General features: G+C 39.9%; 1 long non-coding RNA gene across 2 annotated transcripts; it reads left to right on the forward strand.

Annotated features, from left to right (window-relative positions):
- The first annotated feature begins 2,042 nt into the window (after window positions 1-2,042).
- Window positions 2,043-27,331, forward strand: LOC141577170 (uncharacterized). Of its 2 annotated transcripts, none has more exons than XR_012505833.1 (5): window positions 2,043-2,276; window positions 6,019-6,172; window positions 19,664-19,721; window positions 25,123-25,278; window positions 26,840-27,331. It is a non-coding gene; the product is annotated as an uncharacterized LOC141577170 (long non-coding RNA). The 2 variants fall into 2 exon arrangements; XR_012505832.1 differs by having other exon boundaries at window positions 2,046-2,276; window positions 6,037-6,172.
- The last annotated feature ends 320 nt before the right edge of the window (window positions 27,332-27,651 follow it).

Consider the following 27,651-nt stretch of genomic DNA (forward strand, 5'->3'; position numbering starts at 1 on the left):
CACCGGCAGCCTTTGAAGGCTTCCCAGCAGGTTTCCCAACACTGGGAAAGTCTTTGCAAGTGTTTACCAGTTTGATAGGTTGGAAAACAGCATTTCACGTTTGATTATATTTCTCTGATTATAATAGAGTTGAGTATCTTTTACTATGTAATTGTTTGGCTCTTTTCTGAGACAGGAAATAAAAGTACTGGGAAGGTGTGAGGTGCTGTTACTGAGTCTAAACATGTTCTGCTCACCATATGACAGACCAATAAATGGGGAGACGAGGTGTTGGAGCAAGGAATAGCGACTTTATTTGGAAAGCCGGCCAATTGACAAGATAGCAGACTAATATCCTGGAAAACCATATTCCCCAGTCAGAATTCAGGCTCCTTTTATACTAGAAAGTGTGGGTTCTATCCAGCAGTAGTCCCAATGAGATGGAATGTATTACTCAGGACTCTGTGGAAAGTCAAGAGAGTGAGAAGGAATCAGGGACGAACTCAATTGAGCCTCTCAAATGCTCTCACTTTTATTGTGTAGCATGAAAGAAAAAATCGCCGACAACTGTGTGAAGGATGCAGGAACTTTGCTCTTGAGCCTTGGGCTCCTAAGAAGGACATGTTCAAAGCTCCCGTCCCCCTTCCCTCTGCCCCCAGATGAATGAACACAGTCCCTGAACCCACCTGGGCTGAGCCCAGGCCATGCACACAGCCAACCGCCTGCTGTCCATCCCCAGGCTTGGCCGCATCCTCCCCTTGACAGGTCCATGTACCCATCACCTCTGCCCTTGGGGTCTGGTTCACCATCCACACCATCAGCCTGGGACCACCCTGGCGCACAGCCAGGGACACCCTGAGCCTCTGGCTCAGAGGAGGTACAGGGCACAGGGGGAAGGGCCCCTGGGCAGGAATTTGACCTGCCTCCAACCTTGCCTGCCGAGCCCCAGAGCCTGGACACAGGGCTGTTTGTCCACACACTGCACCAGATCTCTGACTGGTGGCTGTCACCATGGTGACTGGAGAGTGGACCGCCCCAGCACACATGGGGTGAAGGGTGAGGGGGTCAGCTTGGGGTAGGGGAGAGACAGGATGGAAAGGGGCAGGCGCAGCCATTCAAGGAATGCTACAGCAATTAACATTAAGATGGTGAGTCAACCCCCAGTAGGCCTTGAGGCTCAGGATAATGAGGGATTAAACTTCAAGTAGATCTTGACCTTCATTATACTCTCGGTGTAATAAACTAACATGGTAAATAACATGCCCACAGGCACCATGGAAGTCCAAAGGCCAGCCACAAAAGGTCAAAGAGTGGGAAATGGCCAAATTCCCAGGAATCCCAGCCCCGTCCCCTGGCTACTTAGACCGGTCCTTCCACTTATCAGTATATGAAACCACCAAGCCCATAAAAAACAGCAACAGGGCATCTCACGACCGCCTCTCTCTCTCTCTTTGGAGACAGCCCACATTCTGTCTATGGAATGTGTCCCTACTTTTAATCTGAGCACCCAACCCCCACACCTCGTGACCTTTCTCTGGCCTTTCTCTTGCCTTTAAATGTATCTTTCTGAATAAACTACCTTCACTCAACTGTGGCTTTCTCTTGAATGCTTTCCTGCATGTAGCCAAGGAACCACACTTGGCGGGGCACATTCCAGGGGCTCAACTGAGACCAGGGACATTGCCCTCCTCACGCCCCACATCTGTTTTCCTGCATCAGGGGTGCACTCAGAGTGAGGGGATATCCTGCAGTGGGGGAAACATGCTGAGGGTTGGGCCCCTCAGAGTGGAAGTGACCCGGCTGAGGGTTAAGTCTGCAATCCCGGGGTGAGGGGACAATCTTGGAATGGGGGGCCTGGGGTGAGGTATGACGTGTCAGCTTGGGGTGCAGGGGTCTTAGATTAGGACATAGTGGGGCAGAATGTGGCGGCGGGGACCTCAGTATAATAAGGTGTTTCACCTTGGGGGTCCTGTCAGGGACCAGGCCTGGCCTGGGGTGGGGGTTCAGTGACAGGGGTTTTGACAAGCACGAGTGTGGTTGGGGGTGTGGCCTGGCTCAGGGCTGGTTTTGGTGGTTCTGCTTGGGCTCCAGGACCTGGTCTGTGGCAGGGTGGGGCTTTGGGAACGGGCCTCGCCCAGCCCAGCTCGCCTCGCGCTGTGCTGCAGGAGCCGCTGCCCGCCCAGAGCTCGCGGAAGTTGTGCAGGAGCCGGGCTCTCCTGGACCAGCCCGCCCCCCGAGGAGGAACACGGCCTTGGATCTGGGCAGCCGCCTGCCGTCCCCTTCGCTGGCGCCTCTGGGTAGGTGAAGGGATGCTGGTGGGGGCACGCAGGTTGGGGAGCCGGCGGGGGAGGCGCACAGGTGGGAATGCAGAGGTGAGGCTGGGGCCGCGTGGCTCGTTAGGACCCCGAGGCCGGTCTGGGGCCACCGCCATGGTTCATTGTGCCCCCCAAATTAGTAGCCACTGAACCCCGCACCTTCACCGCCACTCATAAGCGGGTTTGGGAAAGCGGTCGCAGCCCCAGGAGGTGGGAGGGCGCCGGCCGTGCCCGGAGCACCTCCGACTGACACTCAGGCCAGGGTCCCCTGGCGCAGGTGGGCCTGTCTGATGAGTGGTGGCTGCCCCCGACCCTTCAAGGTGCAGGCGACCTGGGGCGGAATAATGGGCGAGGCCCAGGTCTTTGGGAGCTTGTCAGCCTGCCTGAGATCAAAAGCCTTTGACAAGTCTACTTTTAGTCTTTTGAGGAATCTCCATACTGTTTTCCACAATGGCTGCACCAAACCACTTTCCCACCGGCAGTGTAGGAGGGTTCATTTTCTCCACAGCCACTCCAGCATTTGTCATTTGTGGACTTTTGCATGATGGCCATTCTGACTGGTGTGAGGTGAGACCTCATTGTAGTTTTGATTTGCATTTCTTTGATAATTAATGATATTGAGCATTTTTTCATATGCCTATTGTGCATTTGCATGAATTCATTAGAGAATTGCTTGTTTAGTTCTACCCACTTTTGGATTGGATTGATTTTTTGTTATTCAGTTGTATGAGCTGTTTATATATTCTGGAAATTAAGCCCTTTTCAGTTTCATCTTTTGCAAATATTTTTTCTCATTTCATACATTGTCTTTTTGTTTTGCTTATGGTTTCCTTTGCTGTGCAAAAGCTTATAAGTTCATTTGGGTCCCATTTGTTTATTTTTGCTTTTATTTCTATTGCTTGGGTAGACTGCCCTAGGAGAATATTTATGAGGTATATGTCAAATAACATTTTGTCTATGCTTTCTTCTAAGAGGTTTATAGTGTTTTGTCTTATATTTAAGTCTTTAAGTCATTTTGAATTTATTTTTGTGTATGATGTGAGGAAGAAGTCTAACTTCATTGATTTACATGCAGCTGTCCAGTTTTTGCTACATCATTTGCTGAAGAGACTGTCTTTTCTCCATTGTATGTTCTTGCCTCCTTTGTCAAAGATTAACTGACCAAAAATTTGTGAGTTTATTTCTGAGCTCCCGATTCTGTTCCATTGATCCATATGCCTGTTTTTGTACCAATACCTTGGATGACTCTAGCTCTGTAGTATTGTGTGAAATCTGGGAGGGTTATTCCTCCAGCTTCGTTCTTTTTCTCCAGTAATCCTTTGGTAATTCTGGGTCTTTTTTGATTCCATATAAATTTTAGGATTATTTGTTGTAGTTTTGTGAAAAAAAAAATCCTGGGTGATTTGAGAGGTTTTGCATTAAATCTGTTGATTGCTTTGGGTAGTATGGCCATTTTAACAATATTAATTCTTCCAGTCCAAGAACTTGGGATATCTTTCCATTTCTTTAAGTCCTCTCTAATTTCCTTAGTCAGTGTTTTGTAGTTCTCTACATATAAGTCTTTTGCTTTCTTGGTCAGATATATTCTTAATTATTTTATTTATTGGATGCAATTTTAAAAGGTATTATTAGTTTCATGTAAAGAAATGCCACTGTTTTCTGTATGTTGATGTACCCTGCTACCTTGCTGAATGCTTTTATTAGCTCTAGTAGTTTTTGTGTGGCGTCTTTAGGGTTCTCTATATGTAGTATCATCTCATCTACATATAATGACAATTTTACCTCTTCTCTTCTAATTTGGATCCTATTTATTTCTTTTTGTTGTCTGATTGCTATGGCTAGGAATGCTAATACTATATTGAATAGAAGTGATGAGAGTGGGCATCCTTGTCGTGTTCCAGATTTTAGCAAAAAGGCTTTCAGCTCCTCGTGGCAGAGTATTATAATAATATGTGGGGGCACACTCAGGGGTTAATAGGTTGTAAGGCTGCGATGCAAAAAACTGCTGCTCTGTGTCCTGCTGAAAACAGTGAGACAAACCTTGCTTATATTCGGTGTAGCTTGTTATCTATAAGGCTGCTTCTGCTTCTTGGGAAACCATCGCATCATTCCCTTGCTGAAAACAGCAGGGCATTCTTCTCTTCTCTAGTTAGATCTTGAACTTTATGGGGTCTTTGTGCCTGCCTGGTTTCCGTTATCAGTTGTACACTCCCTGAACCTTGTAAACTTCTCCCTGAAAATGTAGATTAAGACGAGTGTTTCTATTTTTCACAAAACTGCTGACCTGCATTCTTGCACACGCCCTGCCCCTTGCACATCCCTGTGCCGTGCTTTGTCTTAATCCTTTGTTTGACTATTCTCAATAAATACGAGAGTTGCAGAGGGGCCCTGGGAGTTGGAGTTGATCTCTGGCTCCCTCTTACTCTCTTGACTTGCTGAAGTGTTGAGTAATTCATTCTTTTGCGGTGGGTCTTTCCCGGACAAAGCCCACAAGCGGTGACCCCGACGTGACAGTCTTGAGCAGCAGAACCAACACGCTGAGGGAGGAGAAAGCATTTTGGGCTGAAAACTGCCTCCCGGTAAGGGACAGCAGCCCCCGCCTGGAGCAGCTGCCACAGTGGCCAGCATTCAGTGCGAGCTGTCTTTCTCTTTTCTCACTTCCTCTTTTAAGATGGACCAGCAAGTGACTAAAGAACAACTTCTTTACCTCAGGATATTACAGCAACTCTTAAAAGCGGCCCAGTGTTCCGTTCCTGAAGAACAACTAGTTAAACTACTGCAAGTCGTATGGGATTTCTGTCCTTGTTTCCTGCCCAGGGAACAATCGATTTAAAATTATGGGAGCAAGTAGGGAAAAACTTAAAAAGAAAATATGAACAAGGAGAAAGTGTGCCCGCATTTGTTCTTGTCACCTGGAGCTCAGTCCGAGCGGCATTGTGCCTTGAGGGAACAAGATGATGCCCCCCTGCCGCGTCTGCCCCCTCGGCCTGCCTTTTACAGACGGTGAGCCTGCCTTTCCGCCGCCGCCTGAGAACTCTCAGAAGTGTGTGGGCCCAGAAAAGCCCTGTCATACAGCAGTGTCTTAGAGAGGGCTTAGCCCTTGGAGAACCACATGCTGTCCCTGTCACCCCTGTGCAAGGGCCACCCCCCAGACACGATGCTCTTCTTTTTCAAGTTTTCAAAGAACTGCAGCACAGTATCGAAGGGAACGGGCTACAGTGCCCTGTACTAAGGGCATCACTGGGTTAATAGGGTGTGAACGAAATTACTGCAATGTGAGTGAAAATACTGCAACCATATCAGTAAACAAAGAATGCTGAAACCAGGTTATCAGTGGCTGCCGCCAACCCCCAATGGGGACGGGCCTGCAGCCCAGCCTCTGCAGCCACTCACAATGGTACCTTCTGAGTGGACTCAGAATAACAAAGGATGGGACACTGGCCCTGGATAGCTAGGTGCTTGTCAAAGGAATGAATTCAGTGAGCCCAAATGTTTGCTTCCTCCCATACATAGAAAAGCACTAAATTCTTTAACTTGAGATGCCTGGCTTTCTTTAGATAACAAGTAATCTTTTATTGTTCCTACTACCTGGTCTTTCTTGTAAAGCTCCTATATATCCTAGCTCCTTCCCAACCTCTTCGGAGCAGTCCCTCAGAGCGATCTGACAGGCTGTCATCCCGGCTCGAGTCCTCCCGCCAAATAAAACATAACTCTTAACTTTTAGGCTGTGCATTTATTTCAGTCGACAGTTTTGGTGACCACAAAGGGACCCAGAGCAGACTTCTCCTTCCCCTGAGCTCTACAAGGAGCTGGAGCCTTGGTAAAAGCAGTGGCCCTTTGTGCCCACCCGTCTCCTCGGGGAGTCTAGATGAATTTGGGTGAGTCTCTCCTGGTTCTCAGATCTCCCATATTGGTTCATGATCCTGAGTTTTATTTGGTGGTGTATCCAGGTTCCTGGCCCTCCAGTTGAAAGATACTGGGGGGAAATACCTACCCAGTGGAGATGTCCCGGGTGGGGTCCGGTTGAAAGATACTGGGGTCTGGACTGAGTGGTTAGGTAAGAGGCTGGTCTAATGCTTTCCTCAATTTGGCTACCTCCGTTGAATTTGTCAGGATAAAAGTAAAATCTTATGAGGAAACTTTCAACTCCAAAAATGGGACCCTCCTCCTTGCTGGCAACAGCTTTCTCAGGTGACTGAGAAACTTGCAGGAGTGGTAGAGGCAAAGACTTCATGCCGTGCAGTTGTCCCTGCGGGAAAACCTACTAGCGATTTTATTCTGACAATCAGACCTTAGAAAGGGAAATAAAACTTTCAAAACAAAAGAAAAAGAAATGACAGATTGTCAGCCTCCAACTAATACCCCAGCCAGGTTTATGTACGTACAAAACTTACAACTTTAATTGAGAATTAAAAAAAAAATCTCACTCTGAAAATAACTAGCCAGGCCTGATAAAAACATTTTTTTTTTTTAAATTCTGACCTTATAAAAATAAAAGCCCCTTTAGAGGGAACTTGGATTTCTCTTACTGTGTCCTTGAAATGTAAATGTTTCATCTTTCTCTGGGTGTTTTATGTGTATGTATGTATATATATGTGTTTCCTTTTTTTTTTTTTTAAGGAAAACTTGGACTCTGCCATGCAAAGTTACAAGTATTATGTAAACATGGCGGCCAAGCAAATAAATTGGGATTCTTAACAATCCTTTGATTGTACCAATTCTCAGGTATTTTGCCAACTTAACCTTTGTTGCATCAGCCTGGACCACAAAGGCCTTTACTTTTTGGGGAGTAAAATTTTGAATTTTATTTAGGCAACACCCCCTCTTATGTCGAAAAGCCTCTTCATCTTATTGGTTTAAAATCACTATATATATATATATAATATATATATTAATATATATATATAATATATATTAATATATATATTAATTGATGGCCATATGACGGATCCTTTAATTTAGAAAAACTTCTAACTTGGTGAAAGTTAAGAGAGTTCTCATTATAAACATCTGTTTTATTGGTACCTATTAAAATCAATCAAGTTTAAAGATGGGAAAATATATCTAATGGTTAACCTAAGAATTTAGTTAAATAAAAAAACAGTTTATAAAGCTACATTTGTGTTTTCCCTTTCCCTTCAATGGGTTTTAGGGATGCTAATAAAAACATTAGAATAATTCATGTTAATTAGGTTGAGTAACTGAAAAAAGGAATGCAAAAATGTCAAAAATTTTTTTCTTAACAAGAAAAAAAAAATAAGGGACTTATCCCAAATGAATAAATGTTTTTAAATGATTATTTTGAATGGGATAAATAAAATGGACATTTTTGGATTTAGATACAAGGTTTTGATATTACGCTATGTAAAGTTAATTAAAGGCCAAGGAGATGACCTACTGGTCCCCAACATTAAAGTGCAAACAAGTCCGCTTTATTTACCCCAGTGTAAAATATATATACTTATAGGGGTGGAAAAAATTATATATAGACTGAGATATTAGATTAATGATTGGGGCAACACACCAATTAATCAAATTAAAAATTCATAAGGGCCTAAGTCCTTTGGCTCAAACTTGGGGTTCCCAGAGACTTTTATATAAAATTAGATAAAGTGGACAAGAAATTAAAGAAAAAGGCTTCTGGCACTCCTTCTAAAATTAAAATTATTGATTAAGCCTAATGAATATTAAAATTCAAGTTATAAGAGTTAATAAAATTAAGATAAAATTTGTAAAATTGGTATATTTAAATGGGCTTTATATAAACTTCTTTTGCTTAATTATGTTGTGGAATAGATATGTTTCAATGGAAAAATGCTTCGCCTCTTGGTATTATAAGGCTTGGCACATATCTGTCCCTCAGAAAATATTAATTAAACAAACTAAAGGAAACCAATAGTTAACCTGAGCCATCCAATATAAAGTAAAACTAAAAACTGATATTCAGGGGATAATATAAATAAATAAATAAATGAATGAATGAATGAATGAATAAATGAATAAATGAATGAATGAATGATTAACCCCGGGGTTTAACTTATAACTCAAGGAAAAGAGATATTACTAAGTGCCTTAAGCATTTGCTTTAACATGGAACAATTTGTTTGGAGCAAATTAAGGAGATACAATTGGACCTAGGTGACAGACCAGTTCTTTGGGGAACTGGAAGCAACTGTCTTTGTCTTGAAGATCAGAAATGTAAATATAGCAGACAATGACCTGAGACTGAGCCTAATTAGCTCAATGAGGTAAAATTTAAGGTGAAAGAAATTTTTGGCATTTTAGAACCCAGAACTCTGATGGGTCCTTCAGACTGTCAAGGACAAATAGGAATCTTTAAAGTCTTTTTCATAAATAGTAAGCCTTACTGATTTGAACAAATTCAGCTTATTCCAACTGTTATTTATAAGCAATAAATTTATAAATACCCAACTCATAACTAAGTTTTAAAGTGAAGCTATGAGATATCTAGATTTGTCTGTTCATAAGTCTGTGTACACACTATAGATATGAGATATCTCTACTGCTAAAAAATTTCCAAAATTAAATTTATAAAAGAGCTCTGTTTAATTCCAGCAGTGTAACATAATGTGCTTAAAAATTAAATGTTTCTAAAATAAAAACTGAACAAACTGACTTTCAGGTTTACATGAACTGGAAAATATTCAATATTAAGTTAAAACCTGGTATTAAGTTCAGTTTAAGTTTGTTCTACTTAGTATAGATGTCTTTAGAGTCATCAATATTAAGTATAATATCTTTACTGTACCTAGGTTTAATGAAACTCAAATACGATCTTGTTATATCTGTTGCAGATTTGTCAAAAAAATAAAAAATAAATAAATGTAATTTGGTGTGATAAAATTCTAAGTAAATTAAATGCAAATGAGATAAGCGCTTTCAGGTAAATACTTTTAAATATATTTTTAGACATGTATGCTTAAGATAATCTCTATAAATATTTGGTATCTTAAAATTCTAGAGTTGTGCTAAATTAAGTTAAATAATGGGAGTTTATTAAATGTTATGCCATTTTGATATAAAATAAGATTGAAACATTAATTACTTAACACTCACTTCCTCTTACAGAGAAATTAAATGTGTTTAGATATATTAATAAATTGTTGGTGCAGAATTCTTTTGACCTCCAGCTAAATCTGGGATGCTTCATAGGGCCCCAAAACATCCCAAAGAGAGATTTTCATACTGACATAATTTTATCTGACCAAGTGTTTTGAAATTTAACAAGCTTCCCAAATATCAAATTTTAATCAGAATTCTTTTGATTTCCAACTAAATCTGGAATGATTCAGAGGGCCCCTGAAACATCCCAAAGAGAGATTTTAAACTAGTAAGTTTCATATGGTATGTTAAATAACATGGGAAATATTGCCCAATTAATAATAAATCTTCCTAGGTTATACTGTATGAGCAAACATGATTAATATAGATAATCTAGAAGTTATATGGAATCCCTAAAAATCTGGTATGTCTGAAATGTTATTAGTCATAGTTCTGGTCATTGTGACCCGATCTCTTTATTGATTGCAGAGTAACTAGGTGTTTAACCATGCTATTAAGTATTTTGTTATTTATAGATAGTTATGGTTTTATTCTGATGTTTTTGCAAAATGCTTTCTCTTCAAGGAGATTTACTGGTTTCTAATAAATTAATTTCAAACTATAGCACTGATCTAAACTGGGTAAGAAATTTTAAAGATCTGATGAAAACTCTGATTTCATAAAAATGTTAACAACAAAAAAAAAGGATTATTTACATGGGACTAAGTAAACTGTTGAGTACGGTTATAATTTTTGGTTTTGTCTAAAATATTACTGGCTTTTAATCTGTGTTCCCCAGATATAAACAAACCCTTGTCCTTAAGCTAATTATGACTCAGCAATTCGGTAAATTATACCTATGTAAGCAGACTTGGAACAGTTATCTTTCCTCTATCTGATCCCTCCAGAGACTAGAAACTCTTAGGTCCCCAGTGGCTCTATCACATAAATCAGGAAAATCACCTCCTAATAGGTATAGGAATCTCAAGGCATTTTGAGGACCTTAAAGAGAAGAGAATTCACCTAAATCTGTAAGGCAAAAATATATGACAAGACCTTGATGTGGCTTTCCTGGCCTTAGAAAACCTTATTAAAATTCTAGCCTGAAAGTCCTTATTAAAATTTCCAACACAGCCAAATTAAAAGAGCTTACATGATCAAATAATCAGACAACTTATAAACAAATTAATCTTGATTTGGCTATATTTTATAAAATGAGGGAACTTTAGAGGGAAAAAGATTATATTTTAGTGGGTATTAAACTCTAGTTTGTTGATTGAGGTCTATATTTTACTAAGGCTCAATTCCCAGGTCATTCCTTGCTGTTATGTTACATTGCCGCAATGTTTAATTGAATTATTAAAAGGGCACTCTAGGTTTGTTTCCTAAGCTCAGTAATCTATTCTTCGCTGAATATCCGATGTCCCATGACCTGCAACCAGGGGATTACACATACAGGAATAGACATAACTTATAGAACTGTCTCAAACCTGAATGGAAGGACACTTTATCAGGTACTCTTAACTAGACCATGCACAGTGAAAGCTAAAGGAAATTGACTTTTGGATAAATTTTCAATCAGAAAGAGCCATTGCATTGAACTGACCTATAGAGTAGTGCTCACCTCAAATCAATGCTCAAATGGAGAAGAAGCTACCAGGCCAGGATGAGAAGAAGATGACATCTGAGGTAGACAGCTGACCTGAGACCCCATACCAGGCCTGTTTATCAATTACTCTGATAATTGCTCTTACCTTTGATTATGAACTAATCCAATTGTAGGTTTATGGTCAATTACCTATATCTTGTACTTTTGTGTTATCTTGACAGGTTTCCCTACTCCAAGGTTCTAACTAGATAGCCCTCAGAAATGTATTTTAAAAGAGAAATTATAATTCTACTTAGGCCACTATTGACATTACAATTTGGGAGACCTCACCTGGCCAATTAATACCTGCTCTGAGCCTGACCATAAGTATGAATTTTCTTATAAGATCACTGAAGCTCAATCAAGACAACAAGCAAGATTTCCACCAAAGAATATAACCTCCTTTAAATATGAAAAGGACTTATATAGTTAACACCAGGATATGGACATTTAAGTTTAAAGGCTCTCTTATGTTGGAAAAATTAAACTGTACTAAAGATAACCAACCTAATAACACTATGGAATTTGGCTGGGAGACTTATGAACAATGCCTGTATAACATCTTCCTTAAAGATAAGGATTGGTACAGAACAGACTAAGTCAGATGACCTGAGGATATACTGAGCTGCATCTAATGGAAGTTTTTCAATTAAATTCTTATGACTTTAGTAACACTGCTAACTATTTGTATTTTGTCTGTTTTACAAAATTGTTTATGCATTACCAAATGTGTAACTAGGCCTCCAACAAGACTGATGATGGCTAAACATCTTGAATACATAGATAAAATTTATAACTCTGCATAGAATAATTGTAATAGTGTGATTCTAGGTATGTTTATCAATTACTTTGATAATTGCTCTTACAATGAGGGGTAACAATTTCCTGGATCATAATAGACTAGTAAGACAGATGATCCAGAGAATTTTTGAGTATCAACAGGGCCAGATCCAAAAATTAACACTTGAGTGACATGTCAACACTATCTTCGGCCTGATCTAGGAATGAGTCTTCCTAGCACCATGGGACAAAATTGGTCATGAAATGTCTCCCAAAATATTGGTTAAATTTAGGACCCATGGTGAGCACTGTGAATGAAAAACACTGCAAACCCTATCAGTAAACAAAGAATGCTGAAGCCATGAAGTCATCAGTGGCTGCCACCACCCTCCAGTGAAGAAAAGCCTGCAGCCCAGCCTCTGCAGCCACTCACAATGGTGCACTCTGAGGGGACTAAGAATAATAAAGGACAGGATACTGGCCCTAGATAGCTAGATGCTTGTCAAAGGAATGAATTCAATGAACCCAAATATTTGCTTCCTCCTGTACATAGAAAAGCACTAAATTCTTTAACTTGAGATGCCCGATTCTCTTTAGATAACAAGTAATCTTTTATTGTTCCAAATACCTGATCTTTGTTGTAAACCTCCTATGTATCCTAGCTCCTCCCCTACCTCTTCAGAACAACCCCACAGAGTGTTCTGAGAGGCTGTCATCTGGGCTCCAGTCCTCCCACCAAATAAAACATAACTCAATGTTTAGGCTGCACATTTATTTCAGTCAGCATAGGAAAATTTAATTCCATGAGGAAGGGATTGTATTCCCACAAATTCTCAATTTTGATCATAATGGATAAATTTATGTCTTGCTAAAGGCCTCAGGACTATACATGATTCCATCTGGAACCCAAATAGCACTAACTCAGAAAGTTATTCTAAGGCTGATGCTGACAAAACTTCTTTAAGATGGCACAAGGCTGCCCTTTACTGGACACAAATTTTAAATTCACAAAAACCCTTATTGACTGTTTCCATAAAACAAAAAATTATTCCATGGCCTTGTAGACACAGGAGCAGAAGTTTCTGTAATAGCCCTAAATGAGTGGCCTGAAAAATGGGTAAAAGTGACTAGTCATATGTCTGTGACAGGAGGAGGAGGCACTCACAAGCCGATGCAAAGTAAAAAAAACAAAAACAAACTCTAAAATGTATTGGCCCAGAAGGACAAGCTGGGCATATTCAGCCATTTATTCTCCCTATTCCAGTCTCTCTGTGGGGCGGAGACCTGTTACAACAGTGGAAAGTCACAATTCAATCTTTGGGACCAGGCCACTGTTAACATACCTCCCCTTCCATTAGTCTGGAAATCTTCCACTTCTATTTGGATCAAACAGTGGGGAAACTTATTAAGCTAAGCATTTAGTCCAGCAAGAGGCTGGACACAGTGAGCCACCTGCTCGTCCCTGGAACACTTCTGTCCTTACTACCCCACAAAGGCCAGGCGAGCGCGTTGCATGACCTCAGGGCTGTAAGTGCTATAATCCCACCCCTGGGAGCCCGGCAGCCAGGCCCCCCAGCCCTGCTGTTACTCCTGCAGATTGGCATGTCGTGGCTGTCGATCTTTAAGATTGCTCTTTCACTAGTCCGCTGGCAAAATCAGAGCGAGAGCGTTTTGCTTTCTCTTTCCCTTCACCTGACAATCGGGCCCCTTTGTCTCACTGTCAGTGGCGAGTTCTGCCTCAGGGAATGACTAACAGCCCTGCTACTTGCGAGCTATGTGTTCATCAGGCCCTGCTGCCTGTGCACTCTGCTTTTCCCTCCTGCCTGGTTTATCATTATGTGGATGATGTTTTACTTGCAGCCCCTACACAATCCCAGCTTCTAACTAACTATCGATTTATGACGGATCCCCTTTCCAAACAAGCACTCCAAATAGCACATGAAAAACTTCAGCTTCAAAGACCGTGGAATTATCAAGGTTACATCTTTTTTAATTGAACTATTCGATCTCAATCAGGAATCTTAGATACTACTCGCCTTCCTACTTTAAATGATTTTCAGAAATTTGGGGGAGATATAAATTATGTTCGACTCATTTTAGGCATTACTATGGGACAACTTTCTAATTTATTCAACATCCTTAGGGGAGATTCACCCTTAGAGCCCCCCTGAAAATGAACTCCAGAAGCTAAACAGGAAATAGCACTCATTAAAAGGGCATCCAAGACAGACAATTAGGTAGGAGACAATTGGACCACCCAATTGATTTGTTCTTACCCCCCAACTTTTGGACCCGGACAGGATTATTGGGACAGCTTATTAGCGAAATTCAATGTATAAAATAGATATTAATTTCTCATTTCTTTAAAACAAACAAAAAATCTTCTCTCCTATGCTCAGCAGCTTATCAATTTGTTATATAAGGGCCGATATCACAGTCAGCAATTGACTGGCTATGATCCAGACATGATTTATCCAAAAATATCCTTACGGTTTCCAACAATTAGTCTCTTGATTTCTAATCTGCCATAGCTGACTTTACGGGGAAATTTGTTTATTCTCTACCCTCTGATAAGTTGTTACAACAGCTAGCCCTTATCAATGTCATTTTGCCTCACAAGATTGTGACCACTCCTATTCACAAAGCTGTCACTATCTTTATTGATGGCTCCGGAAAAACAACTAAGTCTGCATTTCCTGGACAAGGAAGGTCATAGATTGTTTCCTGCAGGGCAACCTCATCACAAAGAGCAGAACTTAAAGCTCCCATTATGGCATTGCAACAGCCTGTTAACTTGCTGATTCACAATACATGGTTTATGTCATACAAAATATAAAACAATCATCAATTAAGAAATGAACAGACTCCTCTCTCCTTTCTCTGTTTCTTACTTTGCAATCTCTAATAGATAAATGTAAACATCCCCTTTTTGTCATACACGTAGGGTCCCATACCAATCTACCTGGTCCCTTGACAGCCAGCAATGTTATGGCAGATCACTTTGTTGGTTTCAGCTTGGCTTTCAAAACAGCACAACAATCGCATAAATTCTTTCATCAAAACTATAAGTCTCTGGTTAAACAGTTTCACCCAACAATCCCTCAAGCAAAACAGATTATTTCAGCTTGTCCTGATTGCCAATTATTGGCTGGAGGACAGAAATCTTGGGGTGCCAATCCTCGGGGCTTAGAACCCAATCAAATATGGTAAACAGATATGACTCACTATCCTTTTGGTCGCTAAAAGTATGTCCACGTTTCCATCGATGCCTTTTCTAACTATATCTCTGCTTTCACATACATTGGTGAAAAAACAAAACACGTTGTCACCTTCTTCATGCCTTTGCACACCTGGGCAAGCCACAACAAATAAAAACTGACAATGGACCCAGCTATACCTCTGCTAAATTTAAACTCTTGTCAAAACTGGGAATTACAACAAGTTACAGAAATTCCTCTTAATCCCACTGGACAAGCCATTATAAAAGGTACTCATTCCACATTAAAGTCTATGATTAAAAACCAAAATGGGAGTGGGGATACTCCCAGTAGGATCTTCACAGATAGGTTACACAAAGCAGTATAAACTAAATTTTTTAAACTGTGATGTTCAAGGCCTCACAGCAGCAGTTCACCATTTTGCTAAAACAGCTCTGTAAGAGCAGACGTTCTGGTAAAAAATATTACAGAGGAAAATGATTCATGGGAAGGGACTTTTAAATTAGTCACCCTGGGGTGAGGATCTGCTTGTATTCTTTTACCCACAGGGCTAGTTTGGCTACATGCCCGTCATGTCAAACTTCACCGCAGACTGGAAGAACATACCCTATGACCCCAACTTCCAGGAGGACAATCCTGTGCCTCAGATGGCCAGCCTTTCCCTACTAGACCCCCGACCAGAGACCTGCCCAAACACCCTTAAGGCGCCAGGTGTGACCTTGGGGCAATTTAAGAAACTCTATCAACAGACCAATGAAGTTATGCAATGTGTTGGAGTTCCCCCAATCCAGAAAACTGGTTTTTAGCATGTCTGGTTGTGGTTTCTCAAAACTCAGTGAAGGTAATACCTCTCCTGCTTTTGCTTCTCTTCCTCCCTGTCACACAAGCGCCCCTATACTGGGCTCATATTGTAGATCCCTCTCTTTTCAGACCTATCTCCTGGTGGGGCGCCAATCCTCCTTTCAGCAGTAGTGACACCCCGTGGACTGGAAGAACCTGGCTCCCACCTCAAGGACCTCTACTAGATCAGCGAGACTGGCTCAACTTAAATGAATCCATCTCCTTTGTCTCCCCTTTCCACCAGCCTGTTTTGTTAACATAGCCACACTCGATTGTCTTACTGTCAAGCCTCATGCTTACTTACATTACACTCCTAAAGACGGATTTCATAAGATTAATTTGACTTTCATATTTACTGCAGCCATTGATGCTGGAAGTCTCCCTGATCAGAATTGCCCTCCACCGTTGGAATGCTGTCATATGACAGAAGCCTGGACCCCAGAAAGTCAAAACTGTTTCTGGAAACCATGTCCCTCTCATTAAGCTACCATGAAAACTCTTTGCTAATTTCTCCCTTTTTGTTTGGGGTCCACAAAGTTATTTATCATCTGAACATTTGTCCACTGTCTTTTAATGAAACCAGTAATTCTAGCATCTCCTGGACTTATGAGGCTTTTCTGGCCTTATTCTAAGCATTCCCAGTGCTCACAGACACAGCCCCAGCACAGTAATCTACGCCATGTGGCTCTACACTTTGTGCCTCAACATATCTCATGGGAAGTACACACTCAAAAATGGCATATATAAAGTTAACCTTACTTCTCATGTTTCTGATCACATTCTTTCTTGTACTCCACATCCTTATATTTTTACTATGTCTTAACAAAAAATCAATATTACTCTTCAAAAGAGATTTTACTTACTTCAAGTTCATACCCCTGTCTGGTATACCTCCTTCATTAGAACAATGAATATTACACATTAAGGTCTCTCACATGTGATTGTCCTGAAGGGACAGCCACAGGTCTGTTTCCAGTCAGTCTCACACGTCCCTGGGAAGGGGCTAGCGGCTTTACTAAACTAGCACAAACTATCTCTAAATGGAGACCTAAATGCTTTATTGGATGGCCCATAGCGTTCATCACCTCTGCCGCCGTCACTACCGCTGCAGCTTCTGTAGTGACTGTAAGCTGCTATGGGCGCGCGCCGTCTGTTCCACCCAATAGCCCATTGGGCAAGGTTTTGAATGGATGGTCTAATCATAGATAGCCACCTATGACTAAGAAAAAGATGGTATTTTACTGTAATACTGCTTGAGTAATGTACGCCTTAGGCTCGAGGGAACACTGGCCTGAAAATGGGTTATTAAATTACTACATCATTCTCCAGTTAGAGCTGTTTTGCCAGAGAAAAGGTAAATGGGAAGAAGTACCATATATACAAGCCTTTATGAAAGTCCATAATGAGGAAGGAAGGGAGCCAGGTACTAGATTGCTGGTTCAAAGACAAGTAGAGAAAGAATTTAAAATTGAACAGAGAAAGGTTACCAGACAAGTGAGGGAAGAAAGAAAACATCAACAACAAGCACCTTCCAATGTCATGGTCACCCAAGGTATCATAGACGAGGAAGATAATGACTGACGGGGCCCGGGGCTCTCAGCCATGTTAAAGACCCCCTGTAACAATTGCCACCCAAGAGCCTTGGGTACAGCTGACAGTGGGGTCTCAACTAGTGGGCTTTCTAGCAGATACTGGCAGAAACTTCTGTCCCAGTACCAACGACTCAACTGCTGTTACGACCTGTGGAATGCAAATTTTGAGAAAGGGAGTAAGTAACTTGGAAACAAATAGAAATCTTAAATGTCTTCTATAGAAGTCAGTAAAAATGTTTAGCTATCCAGTCAGGCAGCTTTGATTTGTTCCACCTGCCAAAAACTCAATTTGTATCCAACCTCTTCTAACTGATGAGTCTTACATCGTTGTACCTAATTCATGGCTAAAGGTTTAAAATGGGAATTATGAGGTCTCTGTGTTTGTGTGTTTGTACGTACCTATATGTGTGCTGTATATATGTGGCATGGCCAAAATTAATTCATTAAAGAGCTCTATCCAATTGGCTTAAAGGAAATTAAATGCTTATATAAATACTCAGGAATATAAAAGAAACTGGCCAGAATGAAAATTGGGTTTATGTGATCTAAAAAATATTCCATACTGAATTAATACCTGGTTATTGAAGCTACCTTAAGCTTATTGGTTTGATAAATATAGACATGTCTCAAGATTCATTAATGTTAAGCATAAAACTTTATTGAACTTAGGTTTAATAGAAACACATAAGAACTTGTCATATCTGTTAAAATTTGTCAGCAAGAAAAACAACTCGGTATAATATATTTGTAAGTAACTTAAATACAAATGAGAAAGAGCTTTTCGGTAAACTGTTTAGGAATGAATATTTCAGGAATGTCTATTCAAATTGTTAGAGCAGGCAGATAGCTAAATACCAGCAGAGAAAGGGGGACACAGACCAAATGGCAGGAATTAGGCAGAAAGGAGGGGCACAGGCCAAATGCAGGAAACCACACGTCATGTGAGCAGCAGGGATCCTTGGGAAGAGAAAGAAAAGCTGGAAACTTTGGGCTGATAATGGACCACAGATTTTGGCTTGGAGACCAACAAAGAAAGGTCAGAAAAGGCAGGAATTTCCAGTGCCCCAATGTAACCTTTTACTCATTATACCCTCATTTCAATAAAATTAGCCTTGCAGATCAGAAGTACCCATCATACACCGACGCCATGACGCTTTCGATCCAGACTAAATAAGGACAAAAATCCTTCCTCCCTTTGGGAAGCTGGAGTTGGGATGATAATCAGGGAATACGACCCCAAACCCTTCCCTCCCCAATGAATATTCCGTCCATTCATTTTTTCACCCTATGTAACTAACTTGCCAAAGAAACTCAGGGCAGCTGCTCACCTGGGCCTGCCCGCTCTCCCCTGAGGGTGTACTATCCATCCTTTAATAAATCCTCACTGTACCTTTTTAACCTCTAAGTCTTGTCTCTGAATTCTTTCTGGGACGGGACAAGAACCTGGAACACCAGTTGCACCTATCGGCGACAAAATGATCTCCCCATATATTTGGTAACTTTAAATTATATAATGGTGCTAAATTAAGTTAAATGATGGAAGTTTATTAAATAGCCACTTCATTTTCAGATAAAATAAGACATTGAAAGATTTATTGCTGAATATTGACTTCCTCTTACAGAGAAACCATAGATATTTAGCAATAAATATTAATAAATATGTGGTGCCACCCTGAAATATTCTCTACTACTAAGGGAAATATCTCAGTATACTAGGAAAGTAAGATGAATGTTTTCATTAAAAGAAGATATAAGAAATGGAATTATGTTTTGTTAATAAAAAAAGTGACTTTGTCCTAAAGCTACTTGATTCTGAATGGAAAAGAAAATACGGAACAAAGTAATATGGATAGAGAAATTTGTGGAAGGTTTGTGAAAGAGGAAACATGAGAAAATGGTTTTATACATGGTCTGGATTGGCTAAGTTTAAAATGAATTTAGTCCAGAAAATTAATACTAAAAGTAAGTGGGTACAAGGCTAGATTTAGTTCGCTTTCTCTCTGTTGAGAGAACAATGTTATCTTAAAATGTTAATCTGCTTTTAGTAACAGATTTTAAAGTTTCTTTTATCCCTTAAGTGATCTGTTCTGTATTTATCTTTGAAATATTTTATTGTTAATGAATAAGTAATGTTTCAAAGTGACCTATATTTTTATTTGACCAAGCGTTTTGAAACTATAACAAGCTTCCCAAATATCAAATTTTAATCAGACTTCTTTTGACCTCCAGCTAAATCTGGGATGCTTCAGAGGGCCCCTGAAACATCCGAAAGAGAGATTTTAAACTAGTAAGTTTCATGTGGTATGTTAAATAACATGGGAAGTATTGACCAATGAATAATAAGTCTTCCTAGTTTATATTGTATGAGAAAATATTAATATAGGTATTATAAAAATTATATGGAATCCCTAAAAATCTGGTATGTCTGAAATGTTACTAATCATAATTCTGATTATTGTGACCAGGTCTGTTTACAAATTACAGTGTAAATAATTGTTTAACCATGCTATTAAGTGTTCTGTCACTTATAGACAGTTATGGTTTTATTCTGATGCTTTTGCAAAATTGCTTTCTCTTCAAGGAGATTTACTGGTTTCTAATAAATTTCAAACTATAATACTGAACTAAACTGGGTAAGAAATTTTAAAATTCTGATGGAAACTCTGATTTCATAAAGCTGTTAACAACAACAAAAAGATTAGTTACATGGGGCTGAGTAAACTGATGAATATGTTTATAATTTTTGGTTTTGTCTAAAATATTACTGGCTCTTTAATCTGTGTTTTCCAGATATAAATAAACCCTTCTCCTTAATTAATTATGACACAGCAATTTGATAACTTATACCTATGTAAGCAGACTTGGAACAGTTATCTTTTCTCTCTATCTGGTCCCTCCAGAGACATGAAACTTTTAAATTCCCAGTGGTTCTATCAGATAAATTAGGAAGATTACCTCCTAACAGGTATAGGAATCTCAAGGCATTTTGAGGACCTTAAAGAGAAAATACTTCACTTAAATCTATAAGGCAAAATCTGTGACAAGCCCTTGACATGACTTTCCTGGCCTTAGGAGACCTTATTAAAATTCCAGCCACAGAATCCTTATTAAAAGTTCTGGCACAGCCAATTTAAAAGAGCCTATATGATTAAATAATCAGAGTTAATTTGTGGGCAAATTTTTCTTGATTTGGCTATATATGATAAAGTTGAGGGTAACTTTAGAGAGAAAATGATTAGATTTTAGTGAATATTAAATTCTAGTTTTGTTAATTGAGGTCTATATTTACTAATACTCACTTCCCAGACCATTCCTTGCTGTTATGTTACATTGCTGCAGAGTTTAATTGAATTATTAAAAGAACACTCTAGGTTTGTTTGTGAGGCTCAGTAATTTATCCTTGGATGAAGATCCAATGCGTCATGACCTGCAAACAGGGGATTATACACACTGGAACAGACATGATTTAAAGAACTATCTTCAGCCTGAATGGAAGGACCCTTTATCAGGTACTCTTAACTAACACAGCAAAAGCTAAAGGAAATTGACTTTTGGATTAATTTCCAGTCCAAAAGAGCCCTTGCACTGGAGTGGCCTATAGAGTAGTGCTAACCTTAAGTCAATGCTCAATTGGAGAAGCTAGCAGACCAGAAAGAGAAGAAGATGTCATCTGAGGTAGACAGCTGACCGAAGACACCGGACCAGGCCTATATACCAATTATTTTGATAATTGCTCTTACCTTTGATTATGAACTAATCCAATTGTTAGGTTTATGGTCAATTACCTATATCTTGTACTTTTGTGTTATCTTGACAGGTTTCCCTACTCCAAGGCTCTAACTAGATAGTCCTTAGAAAATTTAATCTAGGAAAAATAAAAGAAGAAATTATAGTTCTATGTAGGCCACTATTGACATTACAAAGTTGGAGCCCTCTCCTGGCTACTTAATAATACCTGATCTGAGCCTGGCCATACATATGAATTGTCTTATAATATCACTCAAGCTCAATCAAGGCAACAAACAAAATTCAGCCAAAGAATATAACTTTCCTCAATTATGGAAAAGACTTGTATGGTTAATATCAGGATATGTACATGTAAGCTTAAAGGTTCTCTTATGTTTGGAAAAAATTTTAAAAATTGAACTATAGTATGGATAAGCAACCTAATAACACTAGGAAATTTGTCTAGGAGTCTTATGAACAATGCCTGTATAACATCTTCCCTAAAGATATGTATTGGTACAGAACAGATTAAGTCAGTTGACCTGGAGATACACTGAGCTGCACCTAATGAAAGTTCTTGTTTTAAATTCTTACTTATGACCTTACTAATGTTGCTATCTATATTATTTGTATTTTGCCTGTTTTACAAAATTGTTGTTTCTTGCATTACCAAATGTGTCAAAAGTGTGACTGAGCCTCTGATAAAACAATAAGGCAGCTTGAAACAGTAGACCAGATATATGTTTCTGCATGACACCAATGATTGTAATGGTGTGACCCTAGATATGGGAAAAAGCAACAAGAGGGAATATTCTCCTGGACCATAACAGACTAGTAAGACAGGTGGTCCGGATAATTTTTGCTACTGTTAATAAGGCCTAGTCCTGTAATAGCACTATGAGTGGCCTATCAACATAATCCGTGCATGGCATAGGAATAAGCAGTCCAAGCTCCGTGGGATGAAATGGTTGTGCCAAGCCATGGTCAAATGTATGATCATGCGGGCACTTGCCATCAGCCTCTACAAGGATTGGGTCACGTTGGCACTTGCCTTCTAACTCTGCTTGGATTAAATCATGAGCCACTGCAGCTGCTGACCTCCAACACACCCTTAAAGGAGTTCAGGGTTAAGGTCAGGAATGAGGCACTCTGTGCTCTGGGAAAACTGGCTGAACAGACCTTCAAATAGCTAGATTTTTTTCAGGAAAAGATCTTATGGGCCCAAATTCTTGCATCTCCTCATATCCAGAAAAGCACTAAAATCATTAATGGTGACATCTGCTTTGTCCACTAAGAAGAGAAATGCATTTGAAAATCAAAATGAAATAACTATAGTTCAGACATTCAACATAAAACTAGGTAAACATTGTAGATGTGATTTCAGACAAGTTTCTGTATTGCTGAGAACTTGAGTTTTCTGAGCGATGTCAAAATTGGGATGCCACCGCCATTCTCAAAGCAGTGTCTGCTGGCAACTTGTAGCTACAACCTAATGGGCTTAACTTCTCCTCTTGTAATTATTGAGTTCCTAGATCCATACTGAATGTCATGCTTTCACACCAGATGAGTCCAGGAGCATCACAACTGCCCTAGAGGACGTGAAGCAACAAATACATAATGTAGGGGATTCAGATGCATATGTGGGAGAAGTTACATCTCAAGTTAACACCTGATTTTCTGGCCTCTTTTCATGGACTTCAAGGTCTCAAATGCATTCTTTCGGGAATTTTACAGTTTCTGTTTTCACTTCTGTTAACAAAAGTTTATATATATATATATATATATATATATATATATATATATATATATATATATATATATATATATATATATTTATACTAACAGTTTTCTGATGTCTAATGTGCAGGAAACAAACAGCTAAGGCTCTTTCTGAATCCCCAGCCATATGGCAAGATCAGGCTGGCTTGTTCCATTTCAAGGACCCCCCCCAAAAACACCCCCATTCAGCAGGAAGCAGCCAGATGAACGCGACGTCCATCTCCCTATTTCCATAGAAATGGAATGAGAAACTTACAGTGGGGATTTTGAAGTAGAATTAATAAAATGGCCACACTTAGGCTAACAGATTGCTTCTTCTCATACACACCCTTAAAACGGTCAACTGACCTGATGAACTGGTTGCTACTCACGGTTCCAGGCCTATTGTTAAAACTGAAGCTATTGATTTTACACTTTCTACTTTATTTCGGTAATCAAAATCTATAATAACGCTTGGTCTCCAGGGAGAAGGTCACAGGACTTAACCTTATAAAATAGCCTGAGTTACCAAGAAGACCACAACTTGGGTGCTTCTAATGAAGAAATGGAAAGAGTGACAAATACTGGTGGAAAATGAGCTTTTGTATATTTTCCATCATTATGTTTACATTTTGATATAGTCACTGAGGTCATTGTAGTGTTTTAACATGAAAAATGAGGTAAATAAATTAGAAGAAATCAATCATTTGATTTAAATTTAAATTAAATCACATTGTGAAATTGTTGCAAATTCCTTCTCTATTGCAATGTGTAAATTGTTTATATTTTATAGAGTAGCAAATTTCTTAAAATTTCAAAACAACAAATACTTTTTGAACAACTACATACACACTAGATATAAGATATATATGACTTATACATAATATGACATCTACGTGTGTCAACATTCATATATATAACTGCATAAAACAACGTGGAGTTTTCTCACCCTGTTCCTCAGGTTTATACCCTGCAGGTAACCAGAATTGGTGTATGGTGCAAATCCTTTTGGGTTTTTTTTTTTTTCAAACAGAACTAAAATTGTAATACAGGTCAATGTGCTCCAAATTCTGTTATATCAAGTTATAAAGTAGATTTTCAAGGTCACATTGATCTTAAAGTTTACAGATTGTCCCTGTTCTCCACATGTTACCAAAGTACTTCCTTCGATTTCAATAAAGACAGATTGCAGGAATGTGGCAGTTCTGTGTGAGTCTTTGCTGAAGCGGGTGTAACCAGCAGCACACAGATACTCCTGGTGTCATGGCCCACGTCTCCAGAATAACCTGATATCAAGCCAAGATGCCCTCCCTGTTCAGATCAGCCTCTGTGCCATTCCCCCATGATGAGGAACTGTCTCCTGAGGCAGCTCAGACAGCTCTGATTGCTAGAAAGTTCCATGCGTTGCCCTTTAAATTTAACTTGTCCGGAGTAAAACTCACTAATTTGAGCTTTCAGAAAGGGACAGCTCACTTGATCTTTGTTAACAAAGAACTTACACCAGCAAATTGTCAGGACTCTCAGCCAATAAAGGCCATTCAGGCTAATGTTACTAGCTTCCTTCAAAGACGGCTCAGTACACGGAAGTTTCTTTAACCATGTGCTTCTAGATGCAGAGATGGGCTCCTAGGTGTAAGGGTTGTAATTCTGTGACACTGTGTTGTGAAAGGTGCACCTCTTATGGACTTTAACAACAGAATGAGTTAATTTTATAAAACTCATAAATGAGTGAATGACTAAGGTCACATTCCTAGAACTCCTGAAAATTGCTGGGAAGTCCAGAATGCCTGAAGCTCTGGGACAGTCATCTGCCCCCACCCATTGCCTCAGGCACTGTGCTTTGGGTGGGTGGCCTTCCCTGCTGTGTTCTAGAAATAATGCAAAATGTTGTTTAAATATTCTGGAATTTAGCTTTTATCCAGATAAGATTGCCTGGATATGCAAGGGGTTACAGTTTAACTTATAGGAGATGTTCAAAGAACAGGAATGTGGACATGCAGACCTAAAAGATGCCAGGGATCAGGGCACAGGACCCCTGTGCTGTGTTTGGGAGAATCAAGGGATCCATATTATTTGTTGAAGTGTTCTGAGTTGGTTTCCCACGTTTTGTTTGTAGTGACATTGAGGGGGCTGTGTTTGGATCCTGGCTTTGTTTTGTAACCTCAACTTTATGGTTTTTGACTCATCAATGTTTGTTCTTGCAGTGGATTTATTTTGACAGTACCTCTGGTCCCTGGGGTACAGGCTCATCCTGTGTTGGCAGTACCTGCCCCAGCCATTGCCATATGGACACGCAGGGTTTCCATTCCTGAAGCCTCCCCAGCCCCGAAGGCCGAGCTTATTTGACCTGCTTTGAAAAGGTGTGCATATATACATTTTTAACATTCTTCAGTATCCCCATGAAGAAGGAGGACTTTAATTTCTACTGGATAGAGTTTTTATTTTCTTTCACGGCGGCCCTGTGCGCCTGTGAAACGTGCACTGTTTCATGCCACGCCCCTTCATGCAACCCCCACGCCCCACCGTACCTCTGGTAGAGTGTTCTTTAGTAGGTGTTCTGTGGTTTTACATCAGTTTTTAATATTGGTGCATGGTGGATCCAGAGGTCCTGGTGATTGCCTGTATGTTTATCTCATGAGCCTCATTGTTGCTGAAAGATCAGCTCCCATCCCTAATGAGCCAAATGACACAGAGACAGGGTCTTGGAGCTTACAAGAAAGGAGGCAGCTTTATTACTCATCCAGGCAAAGGAAACTCACAGCAGGCTAATCCCTTCAAAACTGTGTTCCCACCTTGGCGATGGGGCAGGGTAATTATATAGCCATAGCTTAAACAACAAAGCATTCATAACAACCGACAGAATCATGTTCTCATCAGAAGACTCAGAATGGCGTCATGATGCCTCCAGGCGACCAATTCTATAGAGGATAGTGTTTAGATCACTTTATCTCTTTAGCAGTCATGGTGTGGCCTTCTTGGTAATTCAGGCTATTTTGTAAGTTTACAGTCCTTTGACTTTCTCCCTGGAGAAGGACTCAGAGACCAAGCATGATTATGACTTTCGATTACTGGAATAACATAGAAACAGTAAGATCAATGGCTGTAGTTTTAACACTGGGCCTGGAACTGTGGGTAGCAACTGGTCGGTCATGTTCATTAACCATTCTAAGGGCAAGCATCAGAATAAGCAGTCTGTTAACCTAAGTGCGACCATTTTATTATTCCTCCTTCATCATGATTCATTGAGAATGGAAGGTAGGGACTTCCGGGCTTCTTGACACAGTCTTGTTTTCAAGGTGACATCTAAAATTAGGCTTATCCCACCCATCTCCTTGGCCCCTCCCAGGCCCTAACCTTAACCCTGCAACCACTGAGTCTGTCCTTGGGGCTCTTGCAGAGCTCTCCCAAAGACAAATTCAGAGTCTCTACATTTTCAAGTTTTGCTGCTGATTACTTCTGGGAAAAAACAGAATGTACATTTGATTTTTTTGTTGTTGTTGTTTTCCAGAGTAGTAAATTTACAAAGCATAAGAAAATGTTTACAGAAGCCTAAAGTTCAGGATTCTTTTTATAAAATGTATTTTAAAATTCCTCAGGTAATACATGTTTTCCGTGAAAACATAAGCAATACTGAAATATATGGAGTAAAAAGTTTCTCTGAAGACCTTAATCTGCTGGCTGGAGTGTTTGCACATTAAATTTTGATAGATACTAACAATGGATGCTTTCCAAGGTGTACCCTTTACACACCACCGGCAGCTTTTGAAGTCTTCCCGGCAGTGTTCCCAACACTGGGAACATCTTTGCAAATGTTTACCAGTTTGATAGGTGCGAAAATAGCATTTCACGTTCATTTGCATTTCTCTGAGTATAATAGAGTTGAGTATATTTTACTGTTTTTTTGTTTGGCTCTTTTCTCAGACAGGACACAAAAGTCATCTTGTACTGGGAAGGTGTGAGGTGCTGTTACAGAATCCAACCTCGTTCTGCTCACCACACGACAGACCAATAAATCAGTAGATGAGGTGTTGGAGCAAGGAATAGCTACTTTATTTGGAAAGCCGGCAGACTGAGAAGATGACAGACAAATGTCCTGGAGAAACTTCTTCCCCAATCAGAATTCAGGCTCCTTTTATACTTGAAAGGGGAAGGGGTGTGATTGGTTGTTACAAACTTCTTGGTGTAGGAATTATTAGTTCTTGGAATCCTTTGTTCTTGCAGCTCTCCACATGATTCATGTCATTGTGCCCCTGTAAATCCTGCAACAAAACAAACATGATTTTCTATTCTGCAACTTCTCATCTTTATATGAGTTCAAAAGTGTTAATATCCTTAAAGGTCAGAGTCTTGGGAATAGGCTGTCTTGTATATTTCAGGCTAAAGGCAACATTCTTTAACAAAAGGTTCTGAGCTAGCAAGACAAAGCCTAGAAAACAGGGCACAGGGTTAAAGCCAAAGGAACAGATCTAGCATGGAGTCAGTTTTGTTCTTTTTCTTTTCTATTACAGTGCCTTTGGTGAGAGATAAGAGGATGTTTCTGGGCAGGTCCTCCTCTGCCCCTGGCAGGGATTCAGCAAGAACCCTGCCAGATTCACCATGACTGTGGATAGAACTGCTCTCCAGCAGAGAAAGTAACAATTATTCATGATTAAAATTACTTGTCAAAGTATCTTCAATTGCCTGTTAACTATACCGTGTAGGGTGCGGGGAACTTCTCACTTGCCCATCAATGA

The sequence above is a fragment of the Camelus bactrianus genome, chromosome 3, assembly GCF_048773025.1.
Source record: "Camelus bactrianus isolate YW-2024 breed Bactrian camel chromosome 3, ASM4877302v1, whole genome shotgun sequence".
In the NCBI taxonomy this organism is placed as follows: domain Eukaryota; kingdom Metazoa; phylum Chordata; class Mammalia; order Artiodactyla; family Camelidae; genus Camelus; species Camelus bactrianus.